This window comes from Poeciliopsis prolifica, unplaced genomic scaffold, assembly GCF_027474105.1.
Source record: "Poeciliopsis prolifica strain line A6 unplaced genomic scaffold, Auburn_PproV2 SCAFFOLD109, whole genome shotgun sequence".
In the NCBI taxonomy this organism is placed as follows: Eukaryota; Metazoa; Chordata; class Actinopteri; order Cyprinodontiformes; family Poeciliidae; genus Poeciliopsis; species Poeciliopsis prolifica.
In genome coordinates, this window is record NW_026562484.1 from 936586 (window position 1) to 958497 (window position 21912).

The window sequence follows — 21912 nt, forward strand, 5'->3', positions numbered from 1 at the left end:
GTATTTATTTTACTCATGATGTTGAATGCTTTTAAAATATAAACATGTTAAGTTTTAATTCTTAAACCATAAAGATTTACTGATATGATATAAAGAAAACTTTGGTTTAATTCAGCAGTTCATCACAGGACACACACACACACACACACACACACACACACACACACACACACACACACACACACACACACACACACACACACACACATACACACACACACACACAGCAGTTAACATGGCAGACTCCATGCATAAAGACTCAGGACTCAAACCCACAACCTTCCTGCTGAGAGGCAGCAGTTCCACCCACTGATCCACTGTGCAGCTCATTCCTTTGACTGGATACTTCAGGATTGTTCTATCAAAAACTAAATATTCGTCTTTATTGTGAAGCATGTTGCTTCTCTCATTCCTCCTCATGAGATTAAAAGACAATTATAATGTCAACAATTATTTTCTTATTTTTACCAAAACATCACTGATCTTATCCAGGACAGCAGAGTCTTCATTCAGCTGCAGCTTCATGTGAACGTTCAGGCATCTGAAGTTCAATGTCTCTGTGAAATTAAAGATCAAGATATTAAAATTATTCTCTGCTTAAAACCAAGTTTCTAAAAGTTCATATTAGTTTTATTTATTTTATGAGTTTTAATCTAAAAACCTTTTTAGAATAAGAACTGTTCATGATTCAAATGTGTAAAATCTTTACTCACTGATCAGCTGCAGCTCCTCCTGCTGTGGAGATGGAAATAAAATAAAGTTAATAATAAGATTATAGAAATACAGAAATCAATCAATTTGTTTTATTACCATTTTTCTTCCATAAGATTATCACTGCAATAATCAAAATGATGAAAACTCCAACAACCACAGCGACGATGATGCTGCTGACTTCAACGGCTCGACTCTCTGAAATACAAAACAGGAAATTAATAGCTATTCATTAAAAGTGTTCATCACTTCCTAACTGTAGGTCAGATGGTCATGACCTTTGACCTCACCTTGGTTTATTCTCACAAAGGTGTTTGTAATAATCGTCTTGTCTTGGTCAGTGAGTTGGCAGGTGTAGTCCCCTTCCTGCTGTGATGTCATATCCTGTAAGGTGAGGCTTCCTGACCTTGACACGTCCTTCACATGTTTCCTCCAGGCCTCTGAGACTCTGGCAGAGACGCTGGGCTCCGTCTGACTCAGGATGATCTGATCGTTGAACCTCCACACCAGGGCTGGCTGCAGCGAGGAGTCAGAGCAGTTGATGGTTGTTGTCCTGTAGGGGGCGCCAGTCACTGCTGGAAGGAAGCAAACAGGATGCAGAATAAAGTTTAGAGTGAAAGGATTTAATCCAGCTGCAAGTTTAAGGAACCTTTATAAAAGGTCAATTTTAATCTAAAATTAAAGTTGACAAGGAATAATTTTAGTAAAGAGACTAAATATTTACATAATCTTCTCAGAGTCGTTCTTTTCTTGTTGCTCCTGGTTCTGATGGTGCAGCTGTAGATCCGATCAGAACCGTCTGGACCCATCAGAGAGCTGCTGATGTCATAAAGCTTCTCCTCAGTCTGATGGACTGTGGTTCTGTCCTGCAGAGCCGTGTTGGATGGAGGCTCAGTGGACCAAATGAGTTCAGGTTGAGGGTAGATCCCCTCTGAGCTGCAGGTGGTTCTGGTTCCATCCTGATGGATTCTGATGTCAGAAACTGGAGCTGCAGCAGAAACATTTGATTCAACCTCATCAGTCTTTCTCTTTGCATCTCAATGGATGAAGAAACTGTCAGTAAATAAAGCTGCTGCACTGCAAAAACACAAAATCTTTCCAAGTATTTTTGCTTTGATTCTTGTACAAATATCTCAGGACACTTGAAATAAGACAAAACTGACTTTCAGCAAGAAATGGAAGCTTGTATAAAGTCAATCATTTTTGAATATTCATTAAGTACAATTCAACTGGCAGGTTATTTAACTTAACATCTTTACATGCGATAAGTGAAATAATCTCCCTGTGGTGCTCGTATGTTAAGCTCCTGTATCTTGCTGGAAAGTTACTTGTCAGTTAGTTTTATTTTATTTCAGCTCCACTAAGACTAGACTAAAGCATTTTGTAGAATTTAGTATTTTTCAGTGTTTAATCTCCAGCTCAGACAGAAATTCATCTCAGTAAATCTGCAGCTGACTAAAAGCTTTATTTATTCAGGCATTCAGTTCAAATAGGAGAATAAAGTTTAAATTCATTAGAAACAGAAACAGATGCATTAATATTTGACTCACCATCAACTTTGAGGTTGATAAATGTTTCCTTGGATCCGCTGGTGGAGCTCTTGAAACATTTATATCTGCCTTCATCCTGAAGCTTCACTCCCGTCAGCAGAAGTGAGAGGTTATTTCTGGAAATCTGGTCTTTGAATAGGAAGGTTCTGTTTCTAAAGCGCTGGTTCTGATGGCCCAGCTGGTCTTGGTTATGGTAGAAAGAGTGAACATGAAGCTGTCCTTCAGTATAAGACCAGTGAAGGACTAAATCATGTCCATTTGTTAAAGTACAGGGGAGGATGCAGCTCTGCATGAAGAGACAGGAAACCTCAGAATCTGCAAAATACAGTAAAGAAGTAAATCATGATTTATTCATTTTGACTGAAATGAATCAGATCATGGATAAAATCTGCTGTTGGTGCTAAATGTGGGTTTAGTTTCCCTCTTAAGTCTCTAAAAGCAGCTAAAATAACTCCAAATAAATAGAATAAATCTGCATGAACAAACATTTAAATAAAATGTGTTGCCACATGTAGGGAAGCTCCAGATACTTTCTCTGTGCAGCTGCAGCCAGATGGCGCCGTGAAGGAAGATATCAGCCACCGAAACACTTTAATCCTTCACTGAGGATCAAACTCATCTAAACCTGGAAGAAGAACTGAAAACACTCACCTGGTGAGGAGAAAGTCCAGCAAAGAAAGTTTGTGATCACAAGAATCACCAAGATTTTCTCTGCAGAATGTTCCTGCTCCATTTCATGTTAGAGACGAGGAAAGTCTCTTCCTGAAACTTCTGCTCCTCCTGCATGTTGAGACATGAATGGATTAAAACCACAGGATCAAGTCCCAGCAGGAAGTCTGGCTTTACTTTGTAAAAAATTAAAAAGTCACTCTGTATTTAATTCAAGTTTAATTTTTATATTTTAACATTTGTATTTGAAGCTACATGTTTGAGCTTCAGGTCAACAAAAGATCTTTTTGTTCTTTATTCAGAACAGAAAACACAAATCAAATGATGAGAAAATCAGAAACAGATCAGATTTCACCTGCAGGAAAACAAAACAAATGAAACATTTCAACATTTTCAGTTTGAAAACTTTTAGGCTTTTGATTCAGATGTTTGCAGACATTTAGACTGATCAGCTGTTTTAAAATGGTTTTAAAATGTTTCTTATTAAAATGCAGGACTGCAGAGTCTTCATCCTTTCAGGAGTCTGAAGTTCATTAAAACATAAAAATCTGATCAATATCAGCTTTTCTTATTTTGGAGCTGATGTTTCTTCATATTAGTTGAGAGGAATATATTCATAAACATGTTTATAACTGTACAGATTATCATTGTATTAAAACATTTTAGGATGAGATCATTTGGTCATAAATGTGTAAAATCTTAAACTGATCAGCTTGAGCTCCTCCTGCTGTGGAGATGGAAAATAATCAATAATCAAAGTAAGATTATTGAAATACAGAAATCAATTTGTCATTTTACCGTTTTTACAATATTTCATCTGTAAGATTATTACTGCAACAATCAAAATGATCAAAACTATCAAAATGATCAAAATGATCAAAATAAGCAGGTGTTGACCCTCCTGCTGTGATGTCATGTCCTGTAACTCGTCCAGGACGTTAAAGCGAGATGGAAGTAGATTTTCACCGTGATTTAAATGGTTCTTGTCTCAACTGGTCCAGGAACGGCTCCAGCTTCTGCTGTTGTTCTGAATCCAAACACGTTTTAGCAGGAAAGACGCTTTAATGCGACGAATACAGATGATAAATGCAGCGCTGCAGCTGCATGTCAGCAGGCGAATCATCCAGTGGATTCGTTCAATACATCAGATTTTTATTGTAGAAATTTAAAAGAACAAAATCCAAGATGTGTGAAACTCTAAATGCAGCTATAAGGAAACATCTCCTGATTGCAGCAACAGGAAGGGTCAGAGGTCAGATCAGATCAAACTTTAACTCCTGGCCTCCAGCAGAAACTGTTTGTTTGTTTGTCAGTGCAGAGATCTGGTCTCTAGCGGCTCCTCTGGGCTCAACGGTTTCAGGAAGAGGTCGTGACCTCAGCAGCCGCTTCTACTGGAGATGGTGTCAAATTTCCATCTATCATTTACGTTTATGGTCTTGCTAAACAACTTTTGCCATTTTTTGTTATTGTTTTTTACAGAAGTAACAAAACAACATAATTAAATTTCAAAACACTTTATGGATAACAAATTTATCTCAAATTAATAGTTAATTCCCAAATTAACTCTTAGTTTGTGAATGGAAAGATGAAATAAAAGCGATCATTGTTTTGTTATATAACTGTGACTCTGTGCAGCTGGACTTCAGTATGAAGCTCCTCACTGATCAATGGGGAGATTAACTAAAAATAATGGGTATTTTTAATGATTAAAATAATACAAAACTAAAACAGAGGCAGGTTTAAACTGAGGAGGTTGTTGCATGTAGTAAATCACAGAACATGAAGGCCGACATGCAGCTTCTCCCTCCGTTCTGTTATCAAGGTGAGATTATAACCACAAACATCATCCATCCAGCTAAAGTATGTTTCTAAACATGTTCTTTATATTCTTCCAGTTTCTCAGAAATCAATAAAATGTTTTTCTCTTCAGATTTGTCCATTCTTTCTTTTGTTACATAAATATTTTCTCCCAGAGAGAAGCTCAGAGTTTCCAGCTGAAACAGGAAGTGAGAGAACCTGCAGCTCTCTGGAAACACAGCAGACTCTCTGTCTGCAACATGACAGCATCACATTAAAGACTTTTTAAATGTTCACATTTTTATTTTATGTGTTGCTGATCAAGTTAAATGTTTGTATTTTTACTGAGATCCAGTTTAAATGAAATTCATCCTGTAAAAACATGAAATCCTGCAAAATGCAGCAAGATTTGGTTGTAACTTAACATCAAACTTCTTGGATGAAACTAAAACAAAATGTAACAAATACATGAGGGAAAAACTTTTCAACAACATTTTCTTTACCGTGTGAATAAAACATTATAAACTGATGAAAACAACAGATAGAAATAAACTCTGAGCAAAGAAACAGAAATGCAGTGAAAGTTTTTATCAGCTCCATCAGACGGATCCCACAGATCGGTCAGAAAACACAGAACTTCATGTCAGATTTTATCTGCTGCTGAAAAGCAGGGTCAACAAAATGTCAGAAAACAGAAACTTTATTTATTTTACCAGAAAGTTTTACATTCTAAGATATCAACCAAATTCACATGAAGCTAAAAGCTCCTTTTAATCTGTTGAATGTGGGTTAGGACATTGATGGCTGCACAGCGATGCAGTTGGTAGCTCTGTCGCCTTGCAGCAAGAAGGTTTTGGGTTTGATTCCCGGCCCTGGTCCTTCTGCACAGAGTCTGCATGTTCTCCCTGTGCTTGGTGGGTTCTTCCTCCCACTGTCCAAAACAAGACTGTCAGGTTAATTGGTCTCTCTAAGTTAAGTTGTGTGTGTGTGTGTGTGTGTGTGTGTGTGGGTGTGTGTGGGTGGTGTGTGTAGTGTGTGTGTGGGTGTGTGTGTGTGTGGTGTGGGGGGGTGTGTGTGTAGGTGTGTGTGGGTGTGTGTGTGTGTGTGTGTGTGTGGGTGTGTGTGTGTGTGTGTGTGTGTGTGTGTGTGTGTGTGTGTGTGTGTGTGTGTGTGTGCTCAGACTAGTGACCTGTCCAGGTGACCCCGCCTCTCGCCCAGAACATAGCTGCAGAGGCACCAGCACCTCCTGACCACCAGGGACAAGGTGTTAGAAAATGGATGATGGACGTTGATCCATTATCAGCAGAACCAGCGTCCTTAGAGGCGGTCCAAAACTCCTCTGATCAGAATCTGTAAAACTTTGAGGTTTCAGGAGGAAGTCAGAGCTGCAGCTGCAGATTGTTCAAATTTATCTTCAACAAGAGAAAACATGCAAAGATAGAGCTGCTTACCGACTATAGAAAGGTGTAAACTGCTGTAATAAATAAATATTTATCCACCACATATTCAGAAACGTCTCAATAATCTTTAACTCACCACTTTGTTTGCCAGCTGCCAATAAACAGCAGAGAAGAGGAATCAGACGTGGAAAAGTGGAGAACAAACAAAGCCTCCATGTTTTTGTCTGGAGGAAAAGTGGCTGAGATGTGATATTTTTCTGGCTTGCTAACATTTAGCACATAACACAGTTTGTCTGTTAAAGTGTCATTGTGTGGATCAGGATCAGGCGCTGCTCATTTATTACATCTAGAGATGTTTTAACATGTTAGTTTCAGGAAATGTCAAACTCTCTGAGTCACTTTCAGCTTGTTTTGAAGTGCAGGTTATAAATTACACACCAGTTTTTAAATGACATAAATAGATAAAGTTGCAGTTATTCTAAAATAATTATAAAATCAGTTTAGGATTAGGATTAGGGTTAGGGATAGGATTAGGATTAGGGTTAGGGTTAGGATTACTGTTCAAATCAGAGAAATAATACAATCTGACTATTCTGAGTATCAGAATGAGCTAAAAACACAACATGTGATCTCTGTGCTTATGAAAGTTTCACATTTTCCTCTGATAACTATGAGCTGCATTTTGTTTATTCAGGAACTTTGCTTTGTGTTCCTGGTTTCTGGTACGGCCGTAAATGTGACGCACAAGCCTCCAGTGCTACAGCGATGGAGGACAGCGGCTCTTCTCTCGGTCCACTGGGTTCATGTCTGCTCCTGAAATGATCTGATTGGTGGTTGGAAAAACTCTCACTGTGTTCAAATTGTGCTAAAAGGAGTTAGCCAATCATCTCAGTGCTAAAACTGTAGCAGCTATTGCTAATGTTAGCATCAACAGTCCACATTTCTAAAAAAGTTTCTGAAATCTGGAAAGATGAATGGATGGAATAAAACTTTGATCTGATCTGTTGGTTAAAAACCTGAAAAACAAATTAAAAACTATAAATATTGTATTTTTGAGTTCTAATGTTTATTCAGGATTTAGCAGGAAAAAGGAATTTTTGAATGGAAAATGTTGTCAATATCTGGTTTTCAATTAAAATATGATAAACTAATTACAGACCCTGCAGGAAACTGAACAATGTTTCCTAGTTTTCAAATATATTTTATGGTAAATTTGTGGGATTAGCAGATTAATGTTCCTGAGTCTTATTTATAAGAGTAATTGAGAAAAATATTAACTCTTCATTTTGTTTTAATTTAGAGTTAATAGATGAAATCAGAGTGATTGTTTATCCATATATCAGTGGATTAAGTCAGTGCAGAAGGATAAATAATGCAGATTATTCATTAATATTTACTGAATTAATCTGACAGTTGAAAACTCATCATCATCTCTAATTAATCTAAATCTATGTTTCCTCCTCCAGAGTTTATCATGAAAGCTGATCAGAACATTTAGCAGAACAAACTTCTCCTTCCAACCAGAAGAAACTCTGAGATAAATGAAGCTGCATGTCATCAGAGTTAATCTGGATTACAGACATTTTCTAAGAATTATTAACATTTTAATCAGACTAAGCTGCAGGATCTATATAGTTCAGTGTTTCAACAATAATTTGTTTCTTTATAGTTTTGCAGCAAATGGTGAAAATTAGGAGTAAAATGATCAGAACCAGGAGATTCTTGTTTTTAATATTTTTAACCGTTTGTGTGGGCTGGTATCAAAGAATGTAAGTAAAATATTTATTGCTTCCTTTGTTTTATTATCATTCAGATTTGAACAGATTATTGCTTTCAAAGTGAGGATGAAACAGGAAATGCAGTGAAAATATTAATAATAAATATTGAAACATGATTCAGTAACTCTGTTATTTCTGGGTCTCATATTTTTCTGATCATTTACTCACCAACATGTCTCCCTCTGACTAATAATCTCACAATTCAGATTTTGTGTGTTTGTGAGAAATTTAGAAAATGAAAACACAGAAAACATTTGAATGTTTTTTCTTAGCCGTATTGAATAAATGTTATTTTATTATTTCACAGATGAATCCAGAATTACTAACAGGAGTTTCAGGTTAAAACTAATATTTTATTTCTGCAAAACAGGTTTTTCTATCTCACAGTAATATTTATATTTTATAGCAGAGCAGCAATAGTCCAAACCTGAAGCTGATAAATGAAGGAAGGAGCTAAAGATTAGGGTGATGGCAGATGTTATGTCCCTCAGGCACATTATAATTATTGTTATTTTTCTGGATTGTTTTGTATTGACTTTAGTTGAATGACTTTCTGTTTAATAAACTTTGGAGTTTGGATAATTCCTCTTTTGTAATCTGGTCTTGTTAATCGGTGGCTGTTGGTCAGCCTGTGAATAGGTTGGACCAGGTAAAGTCCAGCACCACCAAACAGCCCCGTTCTGATGGATGCCACGTCTCCAGCCTGACATGCGCTTGTTTTTTATCAGCTCTTTGTTTGTTTGCTGTTTTTTGTCCGTTGTGATTTTGGCCTGGTGGACCGATTGTCCGTTTTCAATACTTTTCTTTGCAGTGGATCCTTATTCCGGGTGCAGCAGGGCTTCCACGGCCTGCATCGGGTCGGCCCCCTGCTGGACCGTTTGGTTCTTTTTGGTCGGCTCACGGGTCCACTTTCTGTTCATACTTTGGGATTTTCTTTGAGGAACTGAGGATTTAATTCTCTCTGTTCCTCCACAGAAAACAAAAAGAAGCTGAAACAAAAGAATCAGTCAAGAGAGTTTTGACATAAAATGATGTTTTTAATCCTCATTTTGCCTTAAATATTAAATATTTCTCATATATGTTGAGCCCTTTGTGCCGTAACAGCAAAGAGCCTCTAAGGTTTGGATTTTATTAAAGATAAATAATCAATAGCAGCAAATAGAAAGCTGATCAATGATAACAGATTTATTGATGGAATGTCAAGAAATATGTTTTATTAATCTTTGGAAATGTTATAAAGTATTTTAACATGTTATTATTAAGCAGAAACATAAATAAAACCAGGAATATTTTTAATGATTCTCCTGCTGCATCAGAGCGATTCCTCCATGTTTCCTATCAGAACCAGAACTTTTGGTTCAGTGAACATCATCTGGATCATGGAGACTATTTGCTGAGATCTTGTTTCCAGGCAGGTTTTCTATGATCCTTCAGAGGATCTGGGTTTCCTCCTCAACACCTTTACACTCAACTTTCTTCTGCTTTATTGTTGCAGTGTCTGGAACCAGCATGTCCTGTGTTATCAACCAGGACTGTATTTTACCATGTTGCGTCAAGAACGGGATTCAACAACATGGAATGGTCTCTATATGAAACATCATCTCTGATTGTCTCCTATGACCATCATGGCTCCAGTTATTCTGAGAGCTTCAGATCCAGAGCGTCTCTGTTTGAGGATCAGATCTCCAGAGGAAACGGCGACCGCTGCTGAGAGAGGAGTGAGGTTGATGATGAGGGACGATATGAGTGTCATGGAAAGATAAATGGCATCGATTATAACCATTATGTTTCCCTTGAACTAGAAGGTAAAACACTTTAACCTGAAAACATTTTATTGATTCATATTTTGAGTTTTAATGTTTTGGTTCCAGGACATTTATATGCTTAATAGTTCTTTAATTTCTCATGTTGTTTTCAGCTCCAGTTTCTGACATCAGAATCCATCAGGATGGAAACAGAACCACCTGCAGCTCAGAGGGGATCTACCCTCAACCTGAACTCACCTGTCCACTGAGCCTCCATCCAACACGCTCTGCAGAACAGAACCACAGTCCATAGACTGAGGAGAAGCTTTATGACATCAGCAGCTCTCTGATTGATCCAGACGGTTCTGATCGGATCTACAGCTGCACCATCAGAACCAGCAGGAACTGTGAAAACAAGTTTAACCAGAGCAGTCAGCAATGGACAGAAAGTTCTGATATCATTTAATAAACAGTTTTTTGTTTACATTTAATTTGACTTTACTGTAAACATTACAGTATTACTGTAAACACTACAGTATTACTGTAAGCACTACAGTAATACTGTAAGCATTACAGTAATACTGTAAACATTACAGTATTACTGTAATCATTACAGTATTACTGTAAGCATTACAGTATTACTGTGATGCAGATTAGAAATGAAACATCCAGAGGTTTCTGGATCCAGCTGTGTGTGATCCACTGCTTCCGGCTCCACGTCCCTCGGATCGGATGCGTGTTTCTCTCCCTGCTTTGCGTTCTGCCAGACCTGCTGCTCTGTAAGCTGCTGCGCGTCTCTCTCTATTCACCCGGCTCGCTCAGCTGCTCCTTTTTATTGCCCCATTTCTGGGTTGCCCCATTGCAGCTGAGGGGCAACAGCTGTGTGAAGTGAAGTGGACGTCTCCAGAGACAGCAGCCGCAAAAGGAATCAGCACACATGCAACTCAACATAAACCAAAATAAAATATATCAGCAAATGTAGAAACCAGGACAATAACTGAAAATGGCCACATTGCTACACAATGCCTCCATGTTTCCTATCAGAACCAGAACTTTTGGTTCAGTGAACATCATCTGGATCATGGAGACTATTTTCTGAGATCTTGTTTCCAGGCAGGTTTTCTATGATCCTTCAGAGGGATCTGGGTTTCCTCCTCAACACCTTACACTCAAACTTCTGCTTTTATTGTTGCAGAGTCTGGAACCAGCATGTCCTGTGTTATCAACCAGGACTGCATTTTACCATGTCGGTTCAGGAATCGGGTTGCCAACATGACATGGGAGCGTGAAATACCAAAATCAGGGATTGTAAGTTATGACCAGGGTAACATCAGAACTCTGAGAGCTTCAGATCCAGAGCGTCTCTGTTTGAGGATCAGATCTCCAGAGGAAACGGCGACCTGCTGCTGAGAGGAGTGAAGGTTGATGATGAGGGACGATATGAGTGTCATGTTTTTACAACTTGGCATCTATTATAGACGTTCTGTTGTCCTTGAGGTTTGCCTAGGAAGGTCATCTCATTGAAAACCTTTCATTCAAAGAAGATTTGGATGGTTTGTATTTTGTTGTTGTGGGATGTTTCTGTTGTGAAATTGTTCATTTTTATTCTCTTATTTTCAGCTCCAGTCTCTTCAGTCAGAATCTATCAGGAAGGAAACAGAATCACCTGCAGCTCAGAGGGGATCTACCCTCAACCTGAACTCACCTGGTCCACTCAGCCTCCATCCAACACGGCTCTGCAGAACAGAACCACAGTCCATCAGACTGAGGAGAAGCTTTATGACATCAGCAGCTCTCTGATGGTTACAGATGAAGATCCATATCTGATGTACATATGCGGCATCGGAACCAGGGAGAACCGGAGGAGAGCAATTCTAAATTTTCCAGGTCAGCAGATATACAGAAAGTTCTGATATCATTTAATAAGCTGGTATTTTAGTTTTTTGATAATTCATTTATTCATAAAAATGTTGGCAACTGATGGGGAACCAGCGGAGCCACCAGGGGGCGCTTCCAGCCTCAAACAAATAAACGCTACAGAAACGAATCAGTAAAGCAACAGGCAGCACAAATTAAAATGATTTAAATCAATGAAAACGGAAAACATATTAGTAAAATATAAAGTCAATCAAAAGTTGCTTCACTGCAGACTCTGAGGCAAATGAAGCTATAGATTAATAATTATTCTGATTATAGATCAGTTATAGATATTAGGAATGAATTGAATGAACAAAACTCAGGTTCAGGATTTACATTTAGTTCAGAGTTTTAACTGTTAAGCAATAATTTGTTTCTTCATTGATTTACAGAAAAAGGTCAAAAAGTTTGAATCTGATCACTAAAGATAAATAATCAAATACCAGCAAACAAAAAGCTGCTCAAAGGTTCTGCATCAGAGCGATTCCTCCCTGTTTCCTATCAGAACCAGAACTTTTGGTTCACTGAACATCATCTGGATCATGGAGACTATTTGCTGAGATCTTGTTTCCAGGCAGGTTTTCTATGATCCTTCAGAGGGATCTGGGTTTCCTCCTCAACACCTTTACACTCAACTTTCTTCTGCTTTTATTGTTGCAGAGTCCAGAACCGACGTGTCCTGTGTTATCAACCAGGACTGTATTTTACCATGTCGGGTCAAGAACGGGATCAACCACATGAAATGGTCTCTATATGAAACATCATCTCTGATTGTCTCCTATGACCATCGTGGCTCTAGTTACTCTGAGAGCTTCAGATCCAGAGCGTCTCTGTTTGAGGATCAGATCTCCAGAGGAAACGGCGACCTGCTGCTGAGAGGAGTGAAGGTTGATGATGAGGGAATATATGGGTGTCATGCAGTGAATAATGACATCTATTATAGACATTATTTTTTCCTTGCAGTAGAAGGTAGGACATCTTTATTTAAAATAATATAGAAATAAGATTATAAAAGTTACATTTATATTTTGTTCTTCTGACAAATTGTTCATTTATTTCATGTTTCTGCTGCAGCTCCAGGTTCTGACATCAGAATCCATCAGGAAGGAAACAGAACCACCTGCAGCTCAGAGGGGATCTACCCTCAACCTGAACTCACCTGGTCCACTGAGCCTCCATCCAACACGGCTCTGCAGAGCAGAACCACAATCAATCAGACTGAGGAGAAGCTTTATGACATCAGCAGCTCTCTGATTGATCCAGACGGTTCTGATCGGATCTACAGCTGCACCATCAGAACCAGGAGCAACCAGAGGAGAGCAACTTTAGCTGAACCAGGTCAGCAGATAAACAGAAAGTTCTGATATTTAAAATCTTTGCTGTTTTTGTTTCTTTTTACATTTAATTTGACTTTTACTTGAATCTTCATAATTAAAAATTTAAATAACTAATTTTCTCTAAAAAGCTTCTTTATGCCATGATAGTTTCCATAGAGTGAAGCTTTACATCAAGTGCATCACAAACTGAAAGTCTGCAAAATGCAGCTGATTGATTTATTTTATTAAATCACTTTTTAAACACATTAAAATCATTTCAATATAATTTAAAGACAGAATCAAACCTTCTTAATAAAATGCAGCTGATTTATATCATAATTGTATTAATATTTCCAGTCCTTTTGCTTTGCAGAAACTTTTATTTCTGAGTTTTCTGCAGAATATTTGATGTTAAAGAATTATTCTTTCTTTGTTCATTAGCTGATTTATTTCATCAACATTTCCAAATTCTTATTAAAATACAACATCTAACAGGCCAAGTATATTTAGAAGCTTAACTCTAAATATCGTCTTTTATTCCATATATTGATATATTTCAAATCTTCCTTCTCATCCTTGTGTTTAGTCTTATTGATCACTGCAGCAGTGACTAAATATCAATCAGGAAATTGATCGTGTTGCATCAACCTTCCAGACGTCTCAGGTTCTGGTTCTGGTTCTGGTTCTGCATCCGAACCAGGAAAAGCAGCATTCAGCTTCTATGCTCCACAAATCTGGAAGAAACTTCCAGAAAAGTGTAAAAGAGCCAAAAACACGGAGTTCCTTTAAATCAACCAGTCAAAGTTTATTTGTATAGCAGCTTCAGCAACAAGGCTTTTCAAAGTGCTTCACATCATAAAGACCCAAAAGAAACACAATGAGAAACATCTTCAGTCGTTACACATCAGATTGTTCATTAATATTTAAAGCAATAACTGGAACATTGATCAGTATATTTCACTATCATTGATGATTGTGATGCCTTCTGACTAAATGTTATTGCTTATTTCATCACTGGTTACTGTTTCATAATGTGAAGCAGTTTGAACTGCTTGTTGCTGAAACTGAACTCATAAACTTTGCTTTCTCAGGTGCTGAGGTTCCAATCAGCTGCACTTCCTTCAACATTTCTGCGTCCAGTTTGGTCTGGAGGTTCAACCAGCGTCAGATCATCCTGACCAAGACTGACAGAAACATCTACAACATCTCAGAGGAGTGGAGGAAACATGTGAGGGATGTTTCAGCGTCCGGCAGCCTCACCTTACAGAATGTGACCTCAGATCAGGAGTTTACAGCTGTGAGCTCAGTGATGATGAGAGACGATGATAACTCAGCTCTATCTGAGGAGGACTGGAGGTAACAGGACTCAGGATTTCAGCTTCATTAGATGCTCACAATCTGACATTGTAAACTATAAATGAGTCTTTAAGCTAAACTCCTGAACTTCTTTGGTTCCAGAGAATCTGGTGGTTCCTGAACTCATCAGACGGACGGTGGTTTGTGTTGTGATTGCAGCAGCAGCAGCTGGATTCATAATGTTCTACAAGAAGAAAATGGAGGAAAGTGAAGCTCTGCAGCTTTAAAGCTTTCATTCACATTCAGAGAGTGGTTTTGTTTTAATGCCATTCTCCCATTTTACCCTCAAGATGATTGATGAGCTGTGATGGTTCCACTAAATGATCAGCTTCATGTTCTGTGAGATGATTCTCATATTTGGAGATATTTCTGTTTTTATTTTTAGGATGATTTCATCTTCTGCCCAGCAGGGGGCGCAGCTAAATATATTCTTTATATTCTTCCAGCTAAACTTTCTCAGAACTTTATCAATAAAATGTTTATTTCTATAGAAATTAGTTTTTTATTACATCTAATGATGATTTATGAGCTTTTATGATTTACAAGCTTTATTTAGTTTTACATTATTAGTTCTTTATATTTAGTTTTTCCTCACTTTGTACATATTCCTGTTTTAATCTAAATGTGAAGATTTTACTCTGGTTGCATCTTCTGCCCAGCAGGGGGCGCAGCTAAACATGTTCTTTATATTCTGCCAGTTTTTCAGAAATGTAACAATAAAATGTTTTTTCTATAGAAAATGAATTTTATTACATAATAGATGATTTATGAGCTTTGATGTAGTTTAGCAAAATGATTATTTCTTCATGTTCTTTTGTTGTTTCTCATATTTGTTAATATTTCATGTTTTTTTCCTAAATATGATGATTTTATAGTTGCATCTTCTGCCCTGCAGGGGGCGCAGCTAAACATGTTCTTTATAGTCTGCCAGTTTCTCAGAAATGTAACAATAAAATGTTTATTTCTATAGAAAATGAATTTTATTACATAAATAGATGATTTATGAGCTTTGATGTAGTTTAACAAAATGATTATTTCTTCATGTTCTTTTGTTGTTTCTCATATTGTTAATATTTCATGTTTTTTTCCTAAATATGATGATTTTATAGTTGCATCTTCTGCCCTGCAGGGGGCGCAGCTGATCATGTTTTTTTATATTCTACCAGTTTCTCAGAAATTGATCAATAAAATGTTTTTTCTCTAAACATTGTTCCGTTATTATTTTTTGTTGCATAAATTTTGTTCTTCAATAAACCAAATAAATATTAGAATGTCATTTTTTTAAACATTAAACTTCTTGGATGAAACTAACAAACTAAATGAGTAAAACATTTATTGAAAACTTTATTAGGATCATTATTATTATTATTATTATTATTATTATTATTATGTAAAAAGTAAATTAATGGTTTCAAAGTGAGGATGAAATAGAAAATGAAGTGAAAATATTAATAATAACAATCTTTGAAAAATAATTAAAAGTTAAAATAATAACTATATTGTCTCTGGTCTCCTATTTTAGTGATAATTTAATCACCAACACGTCTCACTCTGAGAAATAAAAATAAAATTAAATATTTATGTTTATCTTAAACATGAAAATAATTTTTTTCTTTCCAGAATGTTTTCCTACCTTTTTATACCTTAAGAAAATAAACAACTGGGAATAATCCTGACACCAAGGATCATAATTCATGTATGAAATGGTTAATTAAAGGTTTCAGGTCTTTCTCTGATATATTTCCCTCATTTGTTGTTTCTTTGACTGAAGTTTTTTAATGTTTTTGTGAACTAATTTGATCTGTTATGTTTGGAGGCTCAGGAGTCTCAACTTGACTCATTTCCTAATTTTCACTGTTGCAACTGCTAACTGTACGTTTTATATACTAGACAACCGTTAAAGTCATTGTTGCCTTCAGTCCAGCAAAATAACATTTTTTTAGAGCCATTACTGTTACATAAGCTGCTGAAAAAAAGACAACTTATCATTTTGATCAGCATAGAGCATGAAATGTTGACTTCTTAAAGAAGAATCATTTAATTCCAATTGTGGAGGTTTAAAGCATAAAACCTTTGCAAAAGCAGGAAGGATTCATTTTCTCCAAGGGGATTTTGTGGATATTATGAGAAATAAATGTTAAAATAGTTTTTTTTAATAAAAAATTTACATGAAAACATGTTACTGTTATTAGTTCTGTTGTGGAAATTCAACAGAATTATTCTATAACAAAAATGACTAAAACTAACATTTCCTAAATGTATGTATCGTTAGAAATATTAGCAGGTTCTTTATTATTTTCACTGATGTTGATAAGATTTATTGGTGACGATATAAACCGAGTTCTGGTCAGTTATTACAATAACACTGTGTTGTTTCTCCATAGCAAACAATTCAACAATTTACCTTTGACCTTTAATAGACGTTTAATTAGCTCAGTGCTTCTCAATTATTTTCCGTTACGCCCCCCCTAGCAAGAAGAAAACTATTCGCGCCCCCCACTCCCCACCGTGACTATCCATCTCTGCATAACATTTTTTCCTTATTAACATTTTTTTCGCTGAAAAAACTCTAGCGGCTTATCGGCGTGATTGGGATGTAACGTATTTAAGTGACGCGCTAATTCATTGGCTTCATGCTGTCCGCTGCGAGCATTTTTAGACACAGCAAACACACCGGTCTTTCCTCTTCTCCAACTGTAGTCACAGTGAAGCCAAGCGCTAAATAAGATTCGTCGTATTTCCTCTTCTTAGCTTTCGGTTGACTTTCTGTTGTCTCATTATCTTTGTCTCTCTCCGCTTTTCATTTCATCCCTGTGAAAAACTTTTTCATGTTCGGGGTTGTTGAATAACGGAGGCCATAGACAGAACGCAGTCGGAGCTTTTTGTTGACTTAACACTGCCAACCAAGGCAAACCTGTTGTCTTGTAAGTCGTAAAATGTTGCACTGTCGCAAACGTGACAGAAGTAACAATGAGAGCGCCACTGCCGCCTACTGTGCGCAATTACACTTTATACTAGTACGGCCCAAAAAAAGCCTGTTCCCCAGGATCACACGCCCCCCCAGGTATCGCACCGCGCCCCCCAAAGGGGACCCGCCCCACTATTTGAGAAGCACTGAATTAGCTCATTAAAGTAAAATTTAAGTGAAAAATATTCCAGCTAAATGTATTTTTTAGGGGTGACAGTAAATATGATGCTGCTGATTTCATTAAGGTCCTTATTTTTTAATAATTATTTCCATTGAATATGTGTTTATTTTCATCATTTATCTAAAATGATTTATTCTGTGGCTTCAAGTTTTAGCAATAAAGGCAACTTCTCATTTTATTCTGTAAAATGAGAAGTCGTCTCATTTTACAGATTAACTAAGATTGAGTTTAAATGCTTGTTTGAGCCGCAGAGTTCAGTCGGTGTCAAGTTCTTTTCTCAGTTGTGCAGCTTCCCCACTTGAGAAGGGATGGATGATTGGATGCAGACTTTTTAAAAACAGGATTTTACTCAAAGGACCAAGCGGTTTTCTTCATTTTTATCCTTCATTTATTTAGTGCATGTCAGGATATTCTACATTTAGTCCAGAGCAGGTAAAAACCTTTGAACAAACCCAAAAGAAAAACAAAGATAAATAATTTCTTAACTGTTTGTAAATTTACACAAATTAATTTCAATCAAACTACAAACAAAACAAACCATATAAACAATACTAAGCAACTGTCACGCCGAGGCACGGATGGACACAGGGACTGAACAGTGAATACCAAACCAGACGTTTGATTTTAAGAATTTTACAGAATGCCTAGACATTGGATACGGAAGACTGATAGAGGTGTGCCTGCAGTTGTTTTAAAAAAGGCATCTGATGAGGTCACAAAGAAGAACAAGTCAGTCAGATCAGTTGCGAAGGCGCATGGGATCTGCCATGTAACACTGAGCAGATACTGCAAATCACTGCGCAAGCTGAGAGGACAGGGGTCCAGTGATCTTCCCAGTGTAGGTTATTGGAGCAGCAACAAAGTCTTCTCTGAGGTGCAGGAGGAAGTGTTGGCTGACTATTTGATTCAGGCAGCAGACCTGTATTATGGACTGACTCCATGTGAGGTAAGCATATGACAGGTTAGTGTGAAGTGCACAATTCAGAGACTGAGGTCCAGACAAAAGTCAGGGAGCAAAAACAATCTTTAATACATCTGCAGATGGAGAGCAAGAAATCCACTGCATTAGGCACAAATTAGGATCCGCTCTGAGGAACCCAGAGTTGCATAGTTACTTTATTCATCTCTCTTTACTACCGAGGCAGAGACTCAATCTTCCAAGACCAAACAAAAGAAACAAAGGAAAACATACGAAACCTTGTATGCTCATTCACTGTAATGTCTATGGGAGGTGAAAACTAAACACTCTGTCTCCATGCAGGGAAGGCCGCGGGAAAAACAGCGAGTTCCCAAATAACTGTCTGGGAAAGTTCAGCAACCCTGGAAAACTTACTGCAGTAGACACATCTTGGTTCATTAGTTTGTACACCGTTTGCAGCTGCACAGAAAAACACCTTGACTATGATTCAAAAAACATTACATTTATATGACACATAAAGGAACATCATTTAATACGAATAAAACCTCTTCACATCAGTCACTAGAGATAAGTGAATAATTGAATACTAGTGTAGGTGCTAGACAAATTGAAAAACTTTTTGTGTCTATGTACTCTGATTTTCTATTTCTCTTTCTTTAGGTCAGAAAGTTTGCATATCAACTGGCCGTAACATAGAACATCAAACACCCGCAAGGCAAGCAAAAGAGGAAGAAGAGAAAGCCTGCCAAGAAAATGTTAAAAGCCAATGCTGAGGATTCTGACCTCAGACGATGAATATTTTTGTGTTGTCCGTATGGAGCCATTTGGCAACTCAAAGCCACAGGAAATGTGGGTCAAATATGCCCTATGCAGTCTCTGGGCCCACGAAGCCTGTACTCCTGGGCTACCATCATTTATTTGTCACCACTGTGACTCTGATTAAGGATACACAGACACACACACACATTGACATTGGTTTTTGTTAGACCTACATTTTTGTATTGTTCATTAAGCATACATATTAAGAAAGTTTGTTCTAGTAGAATAATTTACATACATGCACACACACAAACAGAGTATATTTGAGTTATGGTCAGTCACAGAGAGAGAGAGACATTGTTCTTGTATTGTTCTTTTAATTCAGTAAACCTCTTTTTGAAGCATATCACATGGTGTTGCCTCTGTTTTTGCTTCTTTTGTCTAATTGTTACAACTTACCCCAGCAGGTGTTACAACCTACCCCGGTGGTGGGGTAGGTTGTAACAAAGGAACACCATGTATTTGACATGAACTCATGAGGTCTGTGATATTCTTGCAGAGGTTTGAATTAGTGCCATTTGTAGTAGACAAATGTGGGTATTTTGTATAAAAGTTTGAAAACTGTAGCTCAAAAATTCTGTGAGTTAAAGGTGCTGGAGCAAAAAGTGTTACAACCATACCCGGGCTCCCTACATTTATTTAACTATACAAACATCACTTTTCAATATTAGTCATAAATATTAAGTTCATAAATATAAATGCTAAATTAATAAATAGCTAAGCTTAACATCTAAATTCATTTTCCAACAATACAACAATCAGTTCATTCATAAAATCAATCAATCAATTCTGCTTCAGTTCAGGCGTGTTGTAGTTGATGGTGTTAATGCAGGTAAAGCTGGAAGTCCGACAGGAGATCGTGAGTAGCTTTGCAGTCCGATCTCATCAACAATAAAGCTGGAGTCTTACCGGCTGTCTCTCTGCTCGTCTACAAATTCATCCAGATCTGCAACTCGACCAGGATCTTTGGTTGAAAGAGTCCACAAACTCCAGACTTCTTTGTCTGGCTTTCTTTTCCACGTTGTCCGTCCCTCATTTAAGTCCGTGTGGAACACAGCGAGCGCATTTTTTTTTTCAATTTGACTTCACAGTCGGATTTAAAGAAAGAACCAGATCCTCTACGGCAGGGTTGCTCAATACATCGATCGCGATCTACCGGTCGATCGCGATCCACCGGTCGATCGCGATCTACCGGTCGATCGCGATCTACTTGTTGATCGCGGACAGGTTTTGAGTCGATATCGGCAGCAGGTGACAAACTGAAGGCCTCCAGGACGCTGAGAGCAGCACTTCCTCCTCTGACAGGCTTATCAAAAATATTCACTAAGATCCAAAACGTTTGTAGCTTCATTAAATAATAATAAAGCCTGGAAACCTGATATCGTAACGGACTTTGCTCGGCTTGCGGGGGCGCAGGCGGTTGCCACGGCAACGGGTGTGCTTAACCATAAAGAGAGAAAGAGAGTAAAAAGGTGCGAGTGGTTCTGAGTTGATCACCTGTTTGGGTTATTTGACCTTTGTTTACCTTTGCTGTGGTTCATCACAGCCGCTGGAGTTTCTGAACGTTCACTAAATGACAAACTTGGACTAATGACCTCGTTCGTTTGCAGTAAACGTCACAACCAACATCAAATAGGACACATATATTTGATTAAGTTTTAACAAACAAATGGCTTCTACCACAATAATTGTGTCAAATTACATTAATTATATCCCAAATTCAGAAGATTTGCCTTTATCTCTGCAGAGCTCTTTGGTTCCTCCTATCAGTCTGCAGTTTCACATAGTGACGTCATCAAACTAAATTTTTATATACCATAACACCTGCTGGCCTCAGGTTTGCAACCAGCTTCTGACTGAGAAACCAGTAACCTGCTCCCAGTGTCAGAATCTCACTGAGGAAGAAACTGCATTAGGTTTTCTATCACTTTATCATTTCTGATATATCTGATGTATATTTGCATAGAAAATTAGTCAATAGGGTTTAATTTATAATTTGTATGTCTTAATGTCATGAGGTAGATCTCAGCCGGCTGGTGAGAGAAAAAGTAGATCTTGGTCTCAAAAAGTTTGAGCACCCTGCTCAACGGCGAGTGGAGAATGTGGAGGTTTATTCTAAACAGAGGAATCATGCGCATAAATTTGCACATTTACAGAATGGAGATGATTTCTATTTAGAAAGACGCTTTCACACGACTGAAACCACTGCAGGTACATCTTCATGTGACAAAAACCAAGGAATTTATGATTCACCTTTTCACATCTTTTTTATTTTTAGTTATTTTGTGTGTGTGTTATTGCCTGAGGACAGATGTTATTCAGTTTCATCGTTTGCGTTTAAACAAAAGATTAAAATCAGGAACTGACACGGTAACATGCAGCTCTCCATCTTCAACCAGGCAGCATCAGGTGAAAGACATTTCTATCTTTTTTAAATCTTCACAACATTTTTATTTTATGTGTTGCTGATCAAGTTAAATGTTTGTATTTTTACTGAGATCCAGTTTAAATGAAATTCGCCCTGTAAAAAAATTAAATCCTGCAAAATGCAGCAAGATTTGGTTTGTAACTTAACATCAAACTTCTTGGATGAAACTAAAACAAAATGTAACAAATACATGAGGGAAAAACTTTTCAACAACATTTTCTTTAAAGTGTGACTAAAACATTATAAACTGATGAAAACAACAGATAGAAATAAACTCTGAGAAAAGAAACAGAAAATGCAGTGAAAGTTTTTTATCAGCTCCATCAGACGGATCCCACAGATCGGTCAGAAACACACA

General features: G+C 37.4%; 1 pseudogene; it reads left to right on the forward strand.

The window, feature by feature from the left end:
- The first annotated feature begins 10922 nt into the window (after positions 1-10922).
- Positions 10923-14550, forward strand: LOC129354367 (butyrophilin-like protein 2; annotated as a pseudogene).
- Positions 14551-21912: the final 7362 nt, after the last annotated feature.